The sequence below is a fragment of the Sarcophilus harrisii genome, chromosome 3 (assembly GCF_902635505.1).
Source record: "Sarcophilus harrisii chromosome 3, mSarHar1.11, whole genome shotgun sequence".
Classification (NCBI taxonomy): Eukaryota; Metazoa; Chordata; class Mammalia; order Dasyuromorphia; family Dasyuridae; genus Sarcophilus; species Sarcophilus harrisii.
Genome location: NC_045428.1, coordinates 449,687,396 through 449,705,962, shown reverse-complemented (window position 1 = coordinate 449,705,962; position 18,567 = coordinate 449,687,396). Strand labels below are relative to the sequence as shown.

Below are 18,567 nucleotides of genomic sequence, written 5' to 3'. Positions count from 1 at the left end.
AGTTCATGTTTCCCTAGAAGTGTCCCTCTCCCCAATCATTATTATTTATCCTCAGTTATGTTTCTTAGGCTATAGGCTATAGTTCCCAGATAAACATCATTTGTTAAAGTAGATAGAAACACCAATGGTAGAAGGGTCACTTCTTATATAGGAGACTCTGGGTTTTAAGAAGAAATCTTAGGAGACACAGCCATTTGGCGGAGTAAAGGCAGGAACTTGCCCTACGTCTCCCCCAAACTGCTCCAAATTCTTTTAAATATTAACTCCAAATTTTAGAGTATCAGAGCACCCAAAAAGATGGAGTAGAATATTTTTCAGCTGGAGGCAATTTAGAAGCTCAGTAGAAAATGTCTGAGGCACCAGGGTAGGAGTGCTAGTACAGCCCTAAACCCAGCCCCAGCCCCAGCCCCAGCCCCACCAGGGTCATACTTCTGAATCAGCGGCAATCCTGGTGGCTTCCAGACCTCTCAGCTCAGAGATCCCAAAGAGAACCCAGGAGGTCAGCAGAAAAGTGGAGCCCAACAGGCAATCCCAGGGCAGCCTCAAACCCAGGCCCAGCTCCAGCCAGGAGCCTACCATCAGTGAGGAGGGACCTCTGAATCAGCTGCAAAGCTGGAGGCTTTTGGGTCTCTCAGCCCAGGGACATCAGGGAGGACTCAGAAGGGCAGTGGTGAGAGTCTGGTGTGCAGTACCTACCCAGCTACAGCTACAATGGAGCTGGGACACCCTTAAGAGCTCCTGGGCAGAAAAGGGTACTTGTGGTCAGATTCCTAGAAGGATTTCTGAAAGCAACTGCACAAACCTCCTGAAACTGGGGACAGTGCACCCTCCACCCTGGAAATAGAGCCCCACCTTAACAAACAGTTAAAAGCCAATTAATAGGCTAGGAAATTGAACAGAAAACAAAACAAAAGCTTCTGATTTTTGAAAGTTATTATGGTGACAAGAAGGATCAAAACACACATTCAGAAGATGATAACAAAGTCAAAGTTCCTACATCCAAAGCTTCCAAGAAAAATAAAAATTGGGCTCAGGCTATGGAAGACGTCCAAAGGGATTTTGAAAATCAAGTAAGAGATTAGAGGAAAAATTAAGGAAAGAATTGAGAGAAGTGCAAAAGGAAATACAAAAAGCTAATGAGGAGAATAATGCCTCAGAAAGTATAATTGTTCAATTGGGAAAGGAGGTACAAAAGCTCACTGAGGAAAATAATTCCTTAAAAAATAGAATTGAGCAAATATGAGGTAATGACTTTATAAGAAATTAAAATATAATAAAGCAAAATCAACAAAAATGAAAAAAATAGAAAAACGTGAAATATCTCATTGGAAAAACAACTGATCTGGAAAATAAATGCAGGAGATAGAATTTTAAAATTATTGGTCTACCTGAAAATCATGAGCTTATACCTCATCTTTCAAGAAATTATCAAGGAAAACTGTCCTGATATTCTAGAACCAGAGGGTAAAATAGAAATTGGAAGAATTCACTGATCACTTTCTAAAAGAGATCCCAAAATAAAAACAGACGGATATTTTAGCCAAATTCTGGAGGTTCCAAGTCAAGGAGAAAATATTGCAAGTATTCAGAAAAGAAACAATTCAAGTATAGTGGAGCCACAGTCAAGATAATACAAGATTTAGCAAATTCTACATTAAAGGACCAAAGGGCTTGTAATATAATATTCTGGAGAGCAGTGGCATTAGAATTTCAATCAAAAATCTCCTATCCAGTAAAACTGAGTATAGTCCTTCAAAGGAAAAGGAAATATAATTTTTAAGCATTCATGGTTAAAAGACCAGACCTAAATGAAAAATTTGATTTTCAAACACAGGACTGTGGAGAAGCATAAGAAAGTAATCAGGAAAGTGATATAATAAGGGACTTAACAGGGTTTATCTGTTTATATTCCTACATAGGACCATGATACTTGTGTAACTCATTAAAATGGTCTCATTATTTTGGCAGTTAGAAGGAGGGCAGATGTGAGTTGAATAAGAAGGGATAATATCTTTTTTTTTAATGATGAAATTAAAGGGTGAGAAAAGAATGTACTAGGAGAAAGGGAAAGGGAGAAGTGGAATGGTGCAAATTATCTGCCTTTTAAAAAGGCAAGAAAAAGCTTTTACAGTGGAAAGGAAGAGGGGGAGAAGAGGTTGAGTGAGTGAATTTTACTCTCATCAGAATTGGCTGAAATAGGAAATAACATACATATTCATTATGTTATTATACAGGAATATATATTATATAGGAACATATATTATATATAATAATATCAAGGGAAAAAGATGTGAGGGGGGAAGGGTAATAAAAGAAAGGGTATAAGAGGGTTGAGTGAGTGAATTTTACTCTCATCAGAATTGGCTCAAAAAGAAAATAACATACATATTCATTATGTTATTATATAGGAATATATATTCTATAGGAACATATATTATATATAATAATAGCAAGGGAATAAGATGTGAGGGGGGAAGGGTAATAAAAGAAAGGGCATATTGAAAGAGCCAGTGGTCAGTAGCAAAACATTTTAAGGAAGGACCAGATAAAAGGAGAGAGAGAATAAATGGGGGGAAATACAATTGGCAAAAGTAATTGTAAATAAAAATTTTTGAAGCAAGTTTATCTGATGGAATATTATTATTCTCTGAAAAATGATGAGCAGAATGATCTCAGGGAAAAAAAAAACAACCTGAAAAGTCCTCCATAAACAAAGTGAAATATACTGCATACAAAGTAATAGCAATGTTCTGGGATAATCAGTTATAATTTTGTTATTCTCAGTAGTACAATCATCCACACCTACTCTGAAACTTATGATAAAAAAATCCTATCCATACCCAGATAAGGAACTGATCAAGTCTGAATATAAATCAAAGTATTCTCTATTACTCTATCTCTCTCTTTATTTTTAACTTAATTTTTCTTGAGGGTTTTTAATTTTCATTAGGATGAGAGATCTATATTTTTTCCACAACTTGACTTTTATGGGAATGTTTTGAATAATTTCATATGTAGTTTCTTAATTTGGGGTGGGGATAAGAACTCAAAAGTCTTAAAAAACAAATGTAAAATATTATTTTGAATGTAACTAGGGGAAATATTTAATAAATAAATTTTTAAAAATTAAAAAGATGTCCACCATTAATCCTATTCTTTAAGGTCAAGCAATACAAGAAAAATCTTTCTTCCACATGAGAACTCTTCAGATAAAAAAAAAAAAAACAGTTACTATAGCTTTCTCTCATTTTTTCATATCCTCAAGTTCCTTCAATTAATCTATCTACAGCATAATTTGGAGATCACCTGAACATTCTCATAACCCTCATCTTGATGCATTTTGGCTTGTCCATGTCCTGACTGAACTGAATACAGTACCCCAGGATGTGATCATTTGCCTCAATTTCCTCATCTGTAAAAAGTGAGGGTTGCACTAGATCTCTTCCAAGATCCATTATACTATACCTATATAGGTATACCTATATACCTACCTACCTCTTGTTTCCCCAGAACTATCCCCTCCCTCTCACCATACTACCACTTATCCTCAGTTATGTTTCTTAGGCTCTAGGCAGAAGTTCCAGATGAAAACCTTTTTTTTTTTAAGATAGATATAAACATCAATGATAGGGAAGCCACTTCTTAAATAGGAGACTCTTTGGTCCTTCCCAGAGATCTACAATTCTGTGGGCGGTGTGTTCCATTTGAATCACATTGACTGCCTCAGTTTTCTCATCTGTAAAATGAACTAGAGAAGAAAATGGCAAATCACGCTTCGGTAACTTTGTCAAGAAAATTCCCCAGAAATGGTCTCAAAGAGAAGGACATGATTGAAAACAAGTAAAGAACAAGAACCTCCTGGATCCAGGTCCAGTGCTCTATCCACTGCATCACTTTGGACCCTTCAAAATGCAAAATTATTGACCTAGAAAGTGAGTACTAAGTTCAGAGCAGCCAATGACCCTATGGGTAAGGTACTGAAATAAAGGCAAAACAATCCCACACGTGTTAAACCGTCTTTGTCAGGGAGGGCAAGACAATCTGGGGAGCTCTAGAGTTCCTTGCCCATCAGTATCCAGGATTCCCTCTCTCCTGATCTTTTTTCCCATTCCCCATCAGCCCAGTCTAGAAATACTTGTCATTTTAGGTTCAGATTAGTCCTCTTTGCCAGAAGAGAGGGTTCATGGGGTTCTATATCCTTATACAACTTGTTCTTATACAACTTTGTCCTACCTCATCAGTTGCTACTTCTACCAATCCCTGAGAGAAAAAGACAGTATCCTGTGTTCATTAGTTAATATTTACAAAGTGCTTTGAAGATGAAATGCACTACATAAATGCTAATAATGGTCTGCTGTCTTTCTGTGGCACCTTTCATCTAGAGATTTCAAAGCCCTTCTCACATGTGGATAGTATTGCTTCTATTACTTTAACAGTAATTGCACATCACTGGTGTCCTGGATTATTTTCATCCTCACCATAGATGGAATTCATGAGTAGATTAGCACGGAGAGTGTATCCTATCAAATTCAAATTATAGGCCCCCAGAAGATGTTTTAATCAGTGATCTGATAACAATGCAGCTAGAATATACCTCATCTCAGTGAATTGCAAGAATTGAGGACCCTGCAAGAGATGTTTTGTATATTTAAACTCTATTGTAAACTTCTTAAAATTAGAGACTGTGACTTACATTTTCTTCTGTCCCTCACACCAGTCAGAGCAGTGCTTAATAAATGCCTGATCATAAGAATCACTGCATTGTCTAACTAGAGTGACTCAGAGATAAGCTTGGAGAAATAATGACTTGTTAATGATGTATACAAAGCTAGTTAGTTACCTGCTTTATAGTTCTATAAAGAATTTCTTTTTGGGGAAGGGAAGTCCAGATCTGAGTTTTCATTGATTTGGGGAACTTCAGTTTCATAGAAGAATATAGTTAAAGGTGTAATGGCTGATCACCTATGAGTAAAACTGCCTAGCAAAAGACATGAAATACAGTATTCTATCTGCCGAGAATCTAAGTTCCCCTTCGGGCTACTACCTGCTACTGGGAGGGCTTTTTTCAAGGAAGGTTTACAAGAGGGCAATAACACTGATGCTATGTTTAGTAGAGCAGCTCCTAAAAAATAGCAAGGGGCCCTCCCCTCCTCAGAGGTGATATACTCCAAAACAAAAACCGAGCCCAGTTTCTAAAGCAGACTGTCTCAGTGAAGGAAGAAGTATCAGGTCTGATGTGGCTCAAGGCTGCATTCCCTTGCTAACTCTTGTCACTTCTGCCTGACGAGAGTGAGAGGAAAAAAAATTCCCAATAGGGTTACCCACCAGGTGTCAAGCCACAATGTGACACTCCCACAGAGGAAAAATTCCTTTATGCTAATTAAAGCCACCAGGAAGTCAGACAGTGTGAGATGTCACAGCTGGGTTCCCCCACTGCTAGGAAGAATTGTAGGAGCTGCTTAATCCTTCACAGAGAAAGGGAGGTAGGTGCACTGTAGGCAAGGGGACTGGTGCATTGTAGGGCGGGGAGACTAGGAGGAGGCCGGGGAGACAGAAGTGGATGAGTAGAAAAAAAGAGAAAGAATGACAAGTGTTCTACCCAAATTGAGGGAGGAGGGCAGTGTGTGACACATTGTTTTTCTTTAAAAGAAAAAAAAAATGTGTCACTCCAGACTGGGTTTGGCTAACATTGCTAATTAAGAAATGACTTAATTATGGTGGAGAAAATAAAACGAAAGTATTTTTTTGCCTTTGAAGACATTTATTTAAAAAAAAAAGCCTTCCGTCCCACTTTGATTTGCTAAATCAAGAAAATGACTAGTTTCAAAGATTTAATAATTGAAAATATGCCTTACACATATTTTGGGCTTCACCTCCTCCCCAAAGCCCACCTCAGGGTATATCTCTTTACCTAGTTTCCTGTAGTTTCATTAGCTCATGTAGGTCTTTTCTAAGATGAACTCAAAATACATCTAGCTTTAAAAGTACAATTCCACCCAGTCTGACCTCTATATCCTTTCTCTCACATGCTGCCTATGTTTGCTTAAATGTATTATCTTTATCTTTACATATATATAGATATATAGATATACACATACATACACACAACACATTAAAGTCTCTTAGTGCCATCATAAATTTAGAATGGGAAGAGACTATAGAAATCACCTAAATTAGATTAATTTTAGAAAAAAGGAAACTGAAACCAAGTAGATTAATGGACTTGTCCAAGATGACACTATGAGAGAGTAGCAGGGAAGAGCCTAAAAACAAGGAGTGATCATCAGTCTCTGGGTGTCTCACAAACTCTAGTACTCTCTCGACTATATCACACTGACTTCTTCCTCCTGTTCCCTAACCACGGTCATCCTCCAAGGCTGAATCTTTCTTCTCTTTATATTTTAAGGCTCTCAATAGTAGATAACTATTTCTCAATAGAGCTCAAAAAAAATACCTGGTAGATATGCTTTTTAAAGGATTCCCAGGAGAAAGAGATGTTCCTGGCAGCTCCAACTTCTGCTTGTCAAGTTACTTGTGCTCTCTGTCACTGATCATAGTAAGCATTCATGGAAATCATTGTAGCTCTCCCTCCTCAGGAAAAGGCTGGAAAACCCCATTCTGTCCTGTGAATTTTTATTGTTATCCTTCATTCTTCAAGACCACCATGATATATCAGGAAAGTGATGGCATGGGATGCAAGTTAATTAGGTTAAAGTGAGGAAGGGTTGTGTAAGGTCACTTGTTTTACTTTCCCCTTCAGAGCCATCTGGGTCCAGTGGCCAGATATAGATTGGGATGACTGAGGCCTGGAATTAATGCTAATAACATGTTGATAACTTTTGAAACTATATACTCAGAGCTAATTTCTCACTTGTGTGTCTTGTCTGTATCTCAAAATGCCCATATATATATATATATATATATATATATATATATATATAAATATATACACAAGTATATGTAAATGCATGTTTATACACGTGAATGGATATATCTTTTATATATTTAACATGTATGCATATGTTTATGCATTTACACAAAAATACACATGTCCCATTTCATAAAATGGATTCCTTGGGATGAGTTAAGTCTTGGAGACATCTTCCCAGTCAAGGGTTTTGGGCTCATTCTCCCTCTTGGGATAAATTGGGAACACTAATCTGACTTATTTTTGGAGATAATTTATGTGAACTAAACTCCTTTACTAGTATCAAAATAACAGGGCATGGAACACATCATACAAGAAAAAGAGTAAAGAAAGAATTCTTACATGAGCCTACAACCATGAAAACTTGGTTTTCTGACGAACTCCTGGGACCTCTAGGATTACAGTGCCACCTTAGGGTGAAGGCTTCTTCAAAATGTGAAAAGAACATAATTCTTAAAAGTAGTTAAACAACCCACTCCATTGTCAAGGGACTCATATGAGTCACTCTTTTTATAGTATCATCCTGGGATTGGGCCATCTTCTTAAAGTTAATGCAGAACTTAAGGCCACAGCTGGACTTCACAGTACATATTGCTCACAGTACCAGTATCAGGACAAAAATTGGGTTTGCTTCTCATTTTCATGTTGCTCTATGGTTATTTATTGAATTCAGGATTTCTTGTTACATCAAAATCACTTATTCTTTTACCATCCATTGATTTGCTTTCACGGCCTAACGCAGCTTGTCTTTTTGACCCACATTCAATTTAACATTGCTTGGCTCATCGATCCTTCAGAAGTTTGGAGGACTCCAATATTCTACTGCCCTGTGACTACCATTATTACTACTCTCGCTGTTGCTGCTTCTATAGCTGCCACCTACTTATCATCAGGTATTTTAGCTCATTTGCAATGAGCTAGCCAGGGACTATTGGCTAGTTAAGTTTAACTATACCTCAAAGTTAATATCAAACCCAACAAGTGACAATTAGCAGCTTCTCCCTAAAACTCTCCATTGAACTAGAAGTCATTACCCACCCTCTCCTCCTCCTGAGGTGATCAGCCTATGTCACTTTTTTGCTTATTTTTGTTTTCTCTTGATAGTAAATCTCAATTTGCCTCTCTGAAACCTCCAATCATTGCCCAAGCCTTAATTTAAGGCTAAGAAGAGTGATCTAAACCCTTTTTAACATGACAGCCTTTCAAATATGTAGAGTTAGCCCTCATGCTTCCCATTTTGAGTCTTCTCTTCTCCAGGATAAACATTCCCCCCAATACACCATGTTTGCTTATCAATCATAGGTCTGCCATACACCTGGTCTGTCTCAACTTCATTATCTTCTTCTCTTCTAACACAAACATTTAGTGCTGAAATTTTCTGGAAATGGCCAGGAAGTGTAGTCTGGTTCATGTAGCATTCTTCAGTCTGCAGCAGTGTGAATATGGATTCACATATGGAATCTCAGATCCCTTGCAATATTTGAAGCCCACTGGAGTCTTTGGTCCAAGGGTTCAGAACTACTGTTCTGGAGAACAAAGACTGTATTTCATTACTCAATATTCCCTTCTTAGAGTAGCTACAGAATTCTACACTAGCCTTTGTGCCCAAGAGCTAAAAGAAATAGCAGGTGGGCCAAACCAGAATCAAAGAAGGATACTGAAACTCTATGTCGTCTTCCTCTCATTTTCTTGGATTTGTTTTCCTTAAGTTTCTCTATCTCTTCATTTGAAGGACTCCGAAGGATTTAACCCTCTAAGGGATTTTAGAGGCCATTTAGATCAACTTTTTCACCTTACAGATAAGTAAACCCAACATCAGAGTAACCTGTCCAAAATTATATAGGTTCATAAGCAGCAGAGCCAAGAAAAAAACAAAATTAATCAAATGGGTGAACAGATAATCTGACTTTCCCCTATACCATGCTGATTCTTAGGCATATGTTGGTTGAATATCTCTATCTCTTTAGAGTAGTGATGTCAGGGGCAGGAAAAGATTTTGCTGGGGAAAGCAAAAAAAAATTAAGGCAAAAGAAAGCAATCCAGATTAAATTGGAATTCTTTAGCCTGATGATTTTCAAAAACTGTGGGTTAGGTCTCTATCTGTTGTGGCTGTGGAGAAAGCTTTTCTTTTCCTCTTTCTCTTTTTTTTAGGACAATGGTACCAAGCTAACTTTCAGGCAAGCTGAGCTGCATATAACTGGTTTGAGTTTCCACTTTCACCCACAGTTATTTCTGTAGCAATAACCAGCCGCCAAATAACTTGATCCAGGGGACAAGAGGTGAAAACTATTTATCCTTCCAGGTGCAATGGAGCGAGTTACAATACCTTACTGCAAATGTATACTTGCTCAAAGCAAGGTGAGAAAGCCCTGCAGAGGGGGCCAGACTTCTCCTGAGAGAGAGAAAAGCAGAAGCAGTAGAGAATAAGTAGTTATCAGGGGTGGTCTTGAGGGGTAGCAGAGAAAAAGGCCACCAATATGGTGAGATTTTTTAAAAGAATATTATAAAATGCATATATTGGATACTCCCTACATTACTCACTGATGTGGCCCTAACAGAAATGTTATCTAGGAAAGGTAATAGCATTTTTTATTAACTCTTTATAGGATTAAAGATTAGATAGAAAGGATTAGAAGTCACTAAACCCAAACCCCTCAATTTACAGATGAGAAGACTGGGACCTAGGAAGATAAATTAGCTTTCTCAGAGTAACTCAGGTAATAAAAATAGAACAGCCTGGATTCAAATCCAAGTGCTCGTAACTGGGAAAACATTTGTATATCCAAAGGATCTGATAAAGGCTTCATTTCTAAAATATATAGAAAATTGACTCAAATTTATAATAATTCAAGCCATTCTCCAATTGAGAAATGGTTAAAGGATATGAACAGACAATTTTGAGATAAAGAAATTGAAACTATTTGTAGTGACATAAAAAGGTGCTCCAAATCATTATTGATGAGAGAAATGCAAATTAAGACAATTCTGAGATACCACTACACACCTGTCAGATTGGCTCAGATGACAGGAAAAGATAAGGACAGATGTTGGAGGGGATGTGGGAAAACTGGGACACTTTTACACTGTTGGTGTAACTGTGAATGGATCTAACCATTTTGGAGAGCAATATGGAAGTATCCCCAAAGGACTATAAAACTGTGTGTACCATTTGATCCAGCAGTGTCTCTACTGTGCTTGTATCCCAAAGAGATCTTAAAGGAGGGAAAGGGACTCACATGTGCATGAATGTTTGTGGCAGCCCTCTTTGTAGTGGCTAGAAACTGGAAATTGAATGGATGCCCATCAGTTGGAGAATGGCTAAACAAGTTGTGGTATATGAATGTTATGGAATATTATTGTTCCGTAAGAAATGACCAGCAGGATAATTTCAGAAAGGCCTGGAGAGACTTACACGAACTGATGCTAAGTGAAATGAGCAGAACCAGGAGATCATTATACATGGCAACAAGAAGATTATGTGATGATCAATTCTGATGGGCGTGGCTCTTTTCAATAAGAAGAGCATTCAAACCAGTTCCACTTGTTCAGTGATGAAGAGAACCATCTACACCCAGAGAGAAATCATGGGAACAGAGGATGGACCACAACACAGCATTCTTTCTCTCTGTTATTATTTGCTTGCATTTTATTTTCTTTCTCAGTTTTTCTTTTTCTTCCTTCTTGATCTGCTTTTTCTTGTGCAGCAAGATAACTGTATAAATATGTATACATTATTGGATTTAACATATATTTTAACATATTTACCATGTATTGGAGGACCTGCTATCTAGGGGAGAGTGTGGGGGGAAAGAGGGGAAAATTTGGAACAAAAGGTGTTTTGCAAGGGTCAGTGTTGGAAAAATTATCCATGCATATGTTTTGTAAATAAAAAATAAATAAAATACTTTGTAAACCTTAAAAAAAATCCAAGTGCTCTAAATCCTAAGGGCATTCTACTGTACTACATTCAAGACAATTTATTAGATGATTCAGGAAAGAGTTTTGTGGGATAAAAGGAGTGATGAGCAAAAGTATATGAATAAGCATTACCCAGAATGGGTATGCCCTGGTAGGTTGCTGTATCCTTCCAGATTATTAAGAATTTAGTATGAGAACACTAGGCACTGTCTATCATATTTTAAGCTCCTTGAAAGCAAGGAATGGCTTTTTATTTTCTTTGTCTAATACTTAGAATGGTGCTTGGCACATAATAGGTGCTTATTAAGTGACTAAGTATTTGGGGAGGAGGAAAGAGGGAAGTTCTTCAAGGAACCAAACCAGAATCACTTCATAATTTGGCCTATCAATGATGCTGTAAAGCAATCTCTCCTTCATTTCCTGGATGAAACCCTGAGTGGTATCAGCAAGTTATAGAGGGAACACATAGCCTAGCATGCATTTGGTGAAATAGGGTTCTGTAGAATTTAATAATCCTAGAAATCCTATATAGAAGATAATGCAATAACCCTATATATTTGGCTCTTAGGCATTTTCTGATTATTTTCTAATAGACTACACATTTGTCCAGCATTAGGATAAGTACCATTCCATGAAGACATACCAAGAGATGGTGAAAGAAGGTGGTCAGGGCCCACCTTGTTATCAGTGTCAAGACGACACTTTATCAACCTCAGTGACAGAGGGAAGAAAATAAGTGATAAAGATTAAAAATAACTAGCAAGAGTATTGTATTTGAATTAAAAGGTCTTGGTTCCAAACTACTCAACTTAAATTTGCTTATATACAAAATGAGAGAGAAGTTAGATCGTCTCTAAGCTCCCTTCCAGCTCTCTGCTACAAAATTTAACAAAAGGCCAGGGAAAGCCTTCAAGCTCAGGCAGGGTGTCTCCTAATATCCTTGGAAATCTTGCAAAGAAGGTTTCTCCAAGGAAAATGATCATACCACTCATAAGGCTTCAGGTTTCAGAGATTTTTTTTTTTTTGTTTAATGAGGGGACTTGAACTTAAAACATATTACATTGGTCAACCACAAACCATATAAGGAATTATAATGGATGAAATGCTGGATCAAGAAGACTCATCTTCCAAATACAGCCTTATTTAGTTCTGTGATCCTGGGAAAATCACTTAATCTTGTTTGTCTCAGTTTCCTCATCTGTAAAATGAGATGGAGAAATGGCCAACTACTTCAATACCTTTGTCAAGAAAACCCCAAATGGGATCATGAAGAATTGGACATTAACTGAGAAAACCAACTAAATAGTACCCATGCCCAAGAGTAATGGAGTATTAGAATAGAGTACAAGAGTATTAGAGAATGGAACTATTCCCTAAATGTGACAGTCTCTCTGATGGAAAAATTTCTGATCTATTCAACACATAGTCATTGAGTGAAGAATGTGGGCAGAGCATTGCAATGGGCGCCATATTTGTCATCAGTGACCCAAAAATGCTTAATTCATGATTTCCTGGGTCTCAAGGAACTGACACTCATATATGGGAATTAAGAACAGTGATATAACTTAATCAGTCCACAAGCAAAAAAGCAGTGACTTTGGCATCAGAAAACTTGGGTTCAAATCCCTTTTCTCATTGCTTATTACCTGTGTGACATGGAGGTACTTGAACGTTTAAGTACTTTAACTTTCTGAACCTCAATTTCATCATCTTTAAAAAGAAGGGTTGGACAAGATAACGCCTTCTGATTCTAGATTTGTGACTCATGATCTTGTGGGCCAGAACAATGCCAGGCAATAAGGATACAAATAGAAAAGTGGGTCAACTCTTTCCCTGAAAGAGCTTATATTTTAAATATAGAGCAAAGCGACAATGTGTCACAGGGAGGATGAGAGTTGGGGGTGGAGTGGAGGAGTGCTAGAGATAGCTAAACCTTTAAGGGTAAGAAAGATTTCAGTACTCAGAGAAAGTCAAAGAATGATCTATGTGAGGGTGCAATCTTGTTCATCCTTCCTTTAAAAGAGGATCAATGACATCACAGGGTGATGTCTTGACTGGACCATGAATTAGATTTAATTGAGAAAGGGTTGCATAAAGTTGTCAGGCTTACTCTCTCTTCTAGAGTCATCAAAATCTAACAGAAGGATTGTCAATGGGCAGTATGATCTAAGGCAAAGCTTCTTAAAAACTCATATGGAATCATGTAACTCAATGTAGGGAACACAAAATCATGATTTATTATCAGTAAGTATTTGATTTGCACACCTATTTTATATATCTAATAATTAGACCAGTGGTTCTCAAAGTATGGTCTAGAGAATCCTGGGGATCTCTGAAACCCTTTTAGAGGGTCTACAAATTCAAAAATAGTTTTTATTTCCAATATGGTAAATGTCTATAAATATAATCCAGATAAACAAAAATGCTTTGGAGAGATCCTCAATAATTTTTAATAGGATAAAGATACTGAAAACAAAAGTTTGAGAACCACTGAACTAGGGTCACATAAAAATTTCTCGAATGAAAAGGAGTAGTGAGGAAAAAAAATTAAGAAGCCTACTCTAAGACAAGGGGGTGGGCAAGAAAGGGGATAAGGAGTGGTTCAGTCTGGCTGAAATGTATTACAATTAAAAGAGAATAGAATGGAATAAAGTTTGAGAGCTAGGATGTAGCTAGACTGGGAAGGGCCTAGAATACAATGCAGCTGGACTATTAAGGAGCCCATCCTATAGGTGGTGGGCTATGGGGACCCTAGAGCTGCTTGATAAAGAAAATATCTGATGATTTTAGTCCATTTTTCTGAGTTGATTAGTCCCTGTATTAAACAAATCACTGAGAGAACCACCACAACTCTCTCCTTAATCGCATCTTGAAGAGACTGGCATTTGTACCCCACCTCTCTTTCCTGGAAGTCACTTTCCACATCAAGGCTACAATGAGACCCAGGTAGAGGGAAGCTGTCAGTGCCCTCACTCTGCAGGTTTACCCCATCCTACCCGGCGCTCAGGCTTCAGCTGTCAGAGCTGACAAGAGCCGAGTCCTGCACTCACTGGAAGGTAGGACTAGAAATAGGCATGCTATTATCATTAAGCATTTCTGTAGCACTTTGGAATGTCAAAGCACTTTATAATTGTGCTTATTAATTATTCCTCACAACAATGCCAACAGGAAGAGTAGCATTCCGAGGCAAGACTTTTTGGAGGTATGGGGGATGTTAAAGACACAGGGCTAGCCATCAAGACAAGAGGGAGAAAAACATTGATCAATAAATGAACTTGGGAAGTGCCAGAGGGTATAAACGCCCTTCCGTGGCACAGCCAAGGGCAGAGATTAGGGAAATCACCAAACACCCACCAGATTTGTTTTTTGTTTGTTTGTTTTTAATATAGCTGGGATTGGGAAGGGGGCGGAGACAAAATATTATGTCTTTTACATGGTTTGCACCACAGGGGATAGAGGGGCCAAATAAAAGCAAACATTTTAATCTCAGTTACCTTAGAAGAAAAAAAATACAGTATTTACCGAGGACCAAATCAAGTGAGAATTTCTTTAGTCATGTTATGGTTTGCTTTCCAAGATAGTAAGAGGGAATAAACATCATAATAATCAGGTCCAAACATGGAGCTGGTGATGTGTCCTTGACTTTGAATGGCCTGTGGACCAACAAAGTTTATGTATCTCAAACCTGGTTTAGCAAATCATTGCAATAGGAAGTGCAAACAGAGCTCATTTTCACTGCCTACAAATTTTTCATAGATCCCATCAGGGTCTTTGTTGATTCTGGCTACTATTCTTACATTAATAATCTCTCAGACTTTTATCCTATAGGCAAATAGTATTTCTCATGATTTTCTTGCAGTTCTTTGGGTCCATCCATTAGAGAGTTTCCATAAACATTTTTTTTTATTTTATCAAAGTTCAAGAATAGGAAGGAGACTATGAGGCCACCTACTTAAGAGCTTCTTAAACTTTTTCCATTTATGACTCCTTTTTGGCTGAGAATTTTTTATGTGACTCTGGGTATGTAGGTACATAAAATAGGTATACAAATCAAACATTTACTGAAAATAAATCATAATTTCATGACCCTACATTCAATTACATAACCCCATATGGGCTTGTGAACCACAATTTAAGAAGCTGGGATCTAAGCCAACATCTTAGTTTGACATTTTTCTCTCCATTTTAGTTATGATGAAATTGACAAACATTCATCAAGGGTTCCCTCAGAATAAGCTCATCACCTGAAATTTCATCATCTTGCAGAATGATATCATAGTTTTGCTATTCAGATACCAGCTTTTCAGCATCTTCAGTGACCTGGATCTCTGGAAGTTTGGAGGTTAGAGAATAATAAAATTCTATATTGTTTCATGTTCTGAGCCCTTTATAGAAGGTTCTGAACTCTTCTCTTTCCTCTTGGTGCCTCCCTACCACGCTCTTTAGCTTCTTTTTATAAATTGTTTTTCCCCATTTGAGTGTAAGCTTTTTGAGAGCAGGAAATGCCTTTTTCTCATTTGTATTTTCAATGCTTAGTGCAGTTCTAACACATAGTAGTCACTTCATAAATAATTATTGGCTATTTATTACTGACACAGACATTTCCACAAACAAATATGATGAGAAAGAGGATAAAACAATAAATATTACATATTACTTATTTTGTGAAGTATATATTAAATTTAACATGGCAGTACCAATATTCTTTTGTTCTCCATTTTTCAGAAAAAATTTGTACATAGCTTGCCTAAGGAGATACAAGATAGTAAGTAGCAGATGCCCAGGTTGTCTGACTTCAAAAGCAGAATTTTTTATTTGTTTCACCACACCCAGATGCTTTCCAGAGGGGAGAAAAATCTCTTTGCAAGGCATCTGTCTTAATCTAGCAGAGAGCATTTATTCAGTTTCTCCATCATGGCATTTATCTCCTGTATTGAGAGACTTCCATTCAGAAACCTCTCCCATATGTCTCAGCTCCACAGAAGGTCATTCAGTACTCAGGGAACACCAATGTTCCCCTCTCATCTTCTATTAGAGACCCCAAGTTGGGGCAGAGTAAATCTACTTCATATTTATGTTCACTACCTATTATCAGCATTTTCTATGAATTTAAAAACAGTCTGATTTTCTTGATAGTTCTTCCCAATTACTTGGGAGTGCTTCCTTCCTGGATATCCAGAGCAAAAGGATAGAAGGAGGCTATCAAACACTCTTTGGAAATAAAAACAAAATACAATTACAATACTAAGTAGTATATTCCAAACCTGGGAAGCGGGTGGAGCAATGGCTCGAGCTGCAGGCATGGAATCAGGAAAACATGAACTCAAATTTGGTCTCAGGCACTGACTAGCTTTGTGATACTGGGCAAATCACTTAATGTTGTTTGCCTTGGGTTCCTCATCTGCAAAGTGACCTGAAGCAGGAAATGACAAACCATTCCATTATCTTTGCTAAGAGAACCCCATCCTTTGAACATGTATATATATGTATACATACATATATAGACATATATCTGTGTATATATACATAAATATATATATAGACATATATCTGCATATATATAAATATATATAGATATATATGTGTATATATAAATATATATAGACATATATGTGTATATATATAGGTTCAGGTTGCCCAAAATAGAGTGTTTCCCACCATCTTTCAGCATCACCTGGCAACTGAAATTACAGAGCACAAAGATAATTGGTTCAAGTGTTGAAAGGGACTTTTGGTGCAATCCCTTCATTTTCATCCCAGGGAAATAAAATGATTTGTCCAAGGTTATACAAGTCATAAGTGATAGAACCAAGATACAAAATGAAGTATAGTGATTCAAGTTCAGCACTCTATCCACTGCAACATACTGATTTCTCCACCCCTGGCCCTGTGATATTTTCGGCAAGCCCTAAATGTCAAATACTTTACAAAGAACAAGGTACAGTTTCCTTCTGGGACTAGGAAAGTTTTAAACAAGAGTTTTCCACGGAGGAAGGAAAATGTTGGAATTCATGATTTCCCATAATCGTCAAAATGTCAGTGATCTTTCTAAAGTTATATCTTTGCTCATCTCAATTCTGAATGTTAGAAGGAACTTGGTTGCTGTTGCCCTACTTTTAAAAAAGTAAACATTAGTTGACTGCTCAGTGATGCTTTTGGGGGAGTGGAGCCATAGATGCCCATTCATTGTATCACCCTACTTTGTTTCTGAGAGCAAATACACAGATAGCTGTCAATAATTGTAGTTTGAATCTCCAAGGTAGAACCTAGAGAAAATTGTTGATCTTATCTGGCAATAATCACCCAGGTGGATTTCCCAGCCCTCATGGAGGGGACCCATGAATAGGAGATTTGGAGCAAGTGCCAGTAAATTTCTCATGATATTTAACTTTCATCTTTAGATATCCCCTAATTACAAACGAGTGGAGCTTTGGTGGAAGGCATGTAATGGAGTTCAGAATCATATTTCTTCATTAATGGAGTGTGGATGTGGGTTATTTTCAGATTTGCTGTTGCTCTGAATTCTTGTAAATTAAGCTGTCACCCATCAGCTGAAGGAGCCACCTGATACAGTGCCAGGATGCCCAAGTGACTCTGACTACAGATAGGCAAACCTCTCAGGGTTTGATTTCTGATTAATGCACATGAGTTCAGGTATTTTGAAGCACCATCACCATTTGTGTGTGTATTGGGGAGTGGGTAAATCTGCCGACCCAGCTGTAGAAATCTCAGCAGACTCTGGCAAGACCACACTGAGAAACTCATCTCTGATGCAAGAGCATGCTGGATTTTTTGTGGGATTTATTTTTTAATGCACAAATCAAATGGGATATAACCGAGATTTGGGCTTTAAATGTAAGCTAAGGCCTAGCTGATTAGGATAATAAAGTACATGGAAGTGCTATATCAGCAAAACCAGAAAGAAAAATTAACCTCAACATCTCACCTCTGTTTCACAGTTTCATAGTGTGCCCCCCTAATTAAGGACTGTGGTGGCAGGTTTCCCTATTTCTGGACTGGTTTGCGTGCAAGACACCTTTCAACTCTATGATTCTCTCCACAAAAAGGAAGAGGACAATTCTAGCTAGGGTAAGAGATGGAAAGGAGCACGGTGTGGTGTGAAGAGCAGGAAGAGCTAGTCAGAAGACAGCTATGAAAATAATTCTCCCTCACAAGATCATAGTGTCCTGTGTATAAATTTAGAAAAGACCCAGAAGTCTTCTAGTCCAATCACCCATTTTACAGATGAGGAAACTGAGGAAAATGGATTTTGGGTAGCTTGTGCAAAGTCACAACAGTAAGCATCAGAGATGAGATTTGAACTCAGGTTCTCTAACCCAAAGTCAGTGTTGTTTTTTTTTTTTTTACCCACTATAGTATACTGGCTTCCTAATAGACTTTTAAAATAAACTGGGAATCAGACTGCAGTATTCCATCTTCTGGGCAATGGAAAACATTTTAGTAGTAGGTGGTAGTTCTTTTTATCTCCTCCCACCTTTGGTTGAAAGTGGAGGAGCTTAATTAACTAGGTGATTACACAGGAAAGGGGGTGGTTCAACACTAAACACCTGCCAAAAATCAGGAAGAGTCTTCTTGGCAGAGAGAATTTAGAATTGTAAACTTATGAATGATCTTGATCCAGTTTATCCAAGAATATTCTGGTGCCAGAGATAGATCCTTGTGATATAATCTCAAAAGACTAAAACTTGGGATATTTCCCA

At 37.6% G+C, this 18,567-nt stretch overlaps 1 protein-coding gene across 1 annotated transcript in view; it reads right to left on the bottom strand.

Moving 5' to 3' along the window:
• OPCML (opioid binding protein/cell adhesion molecule like) overlaps positions 1–18,567 on the bottom strand; it is a 1,459,533-nt gene that overhangs the window by 1,115,403 nt on the left and 325,563 nt on the right. The window lies entirely within an intron of this gene.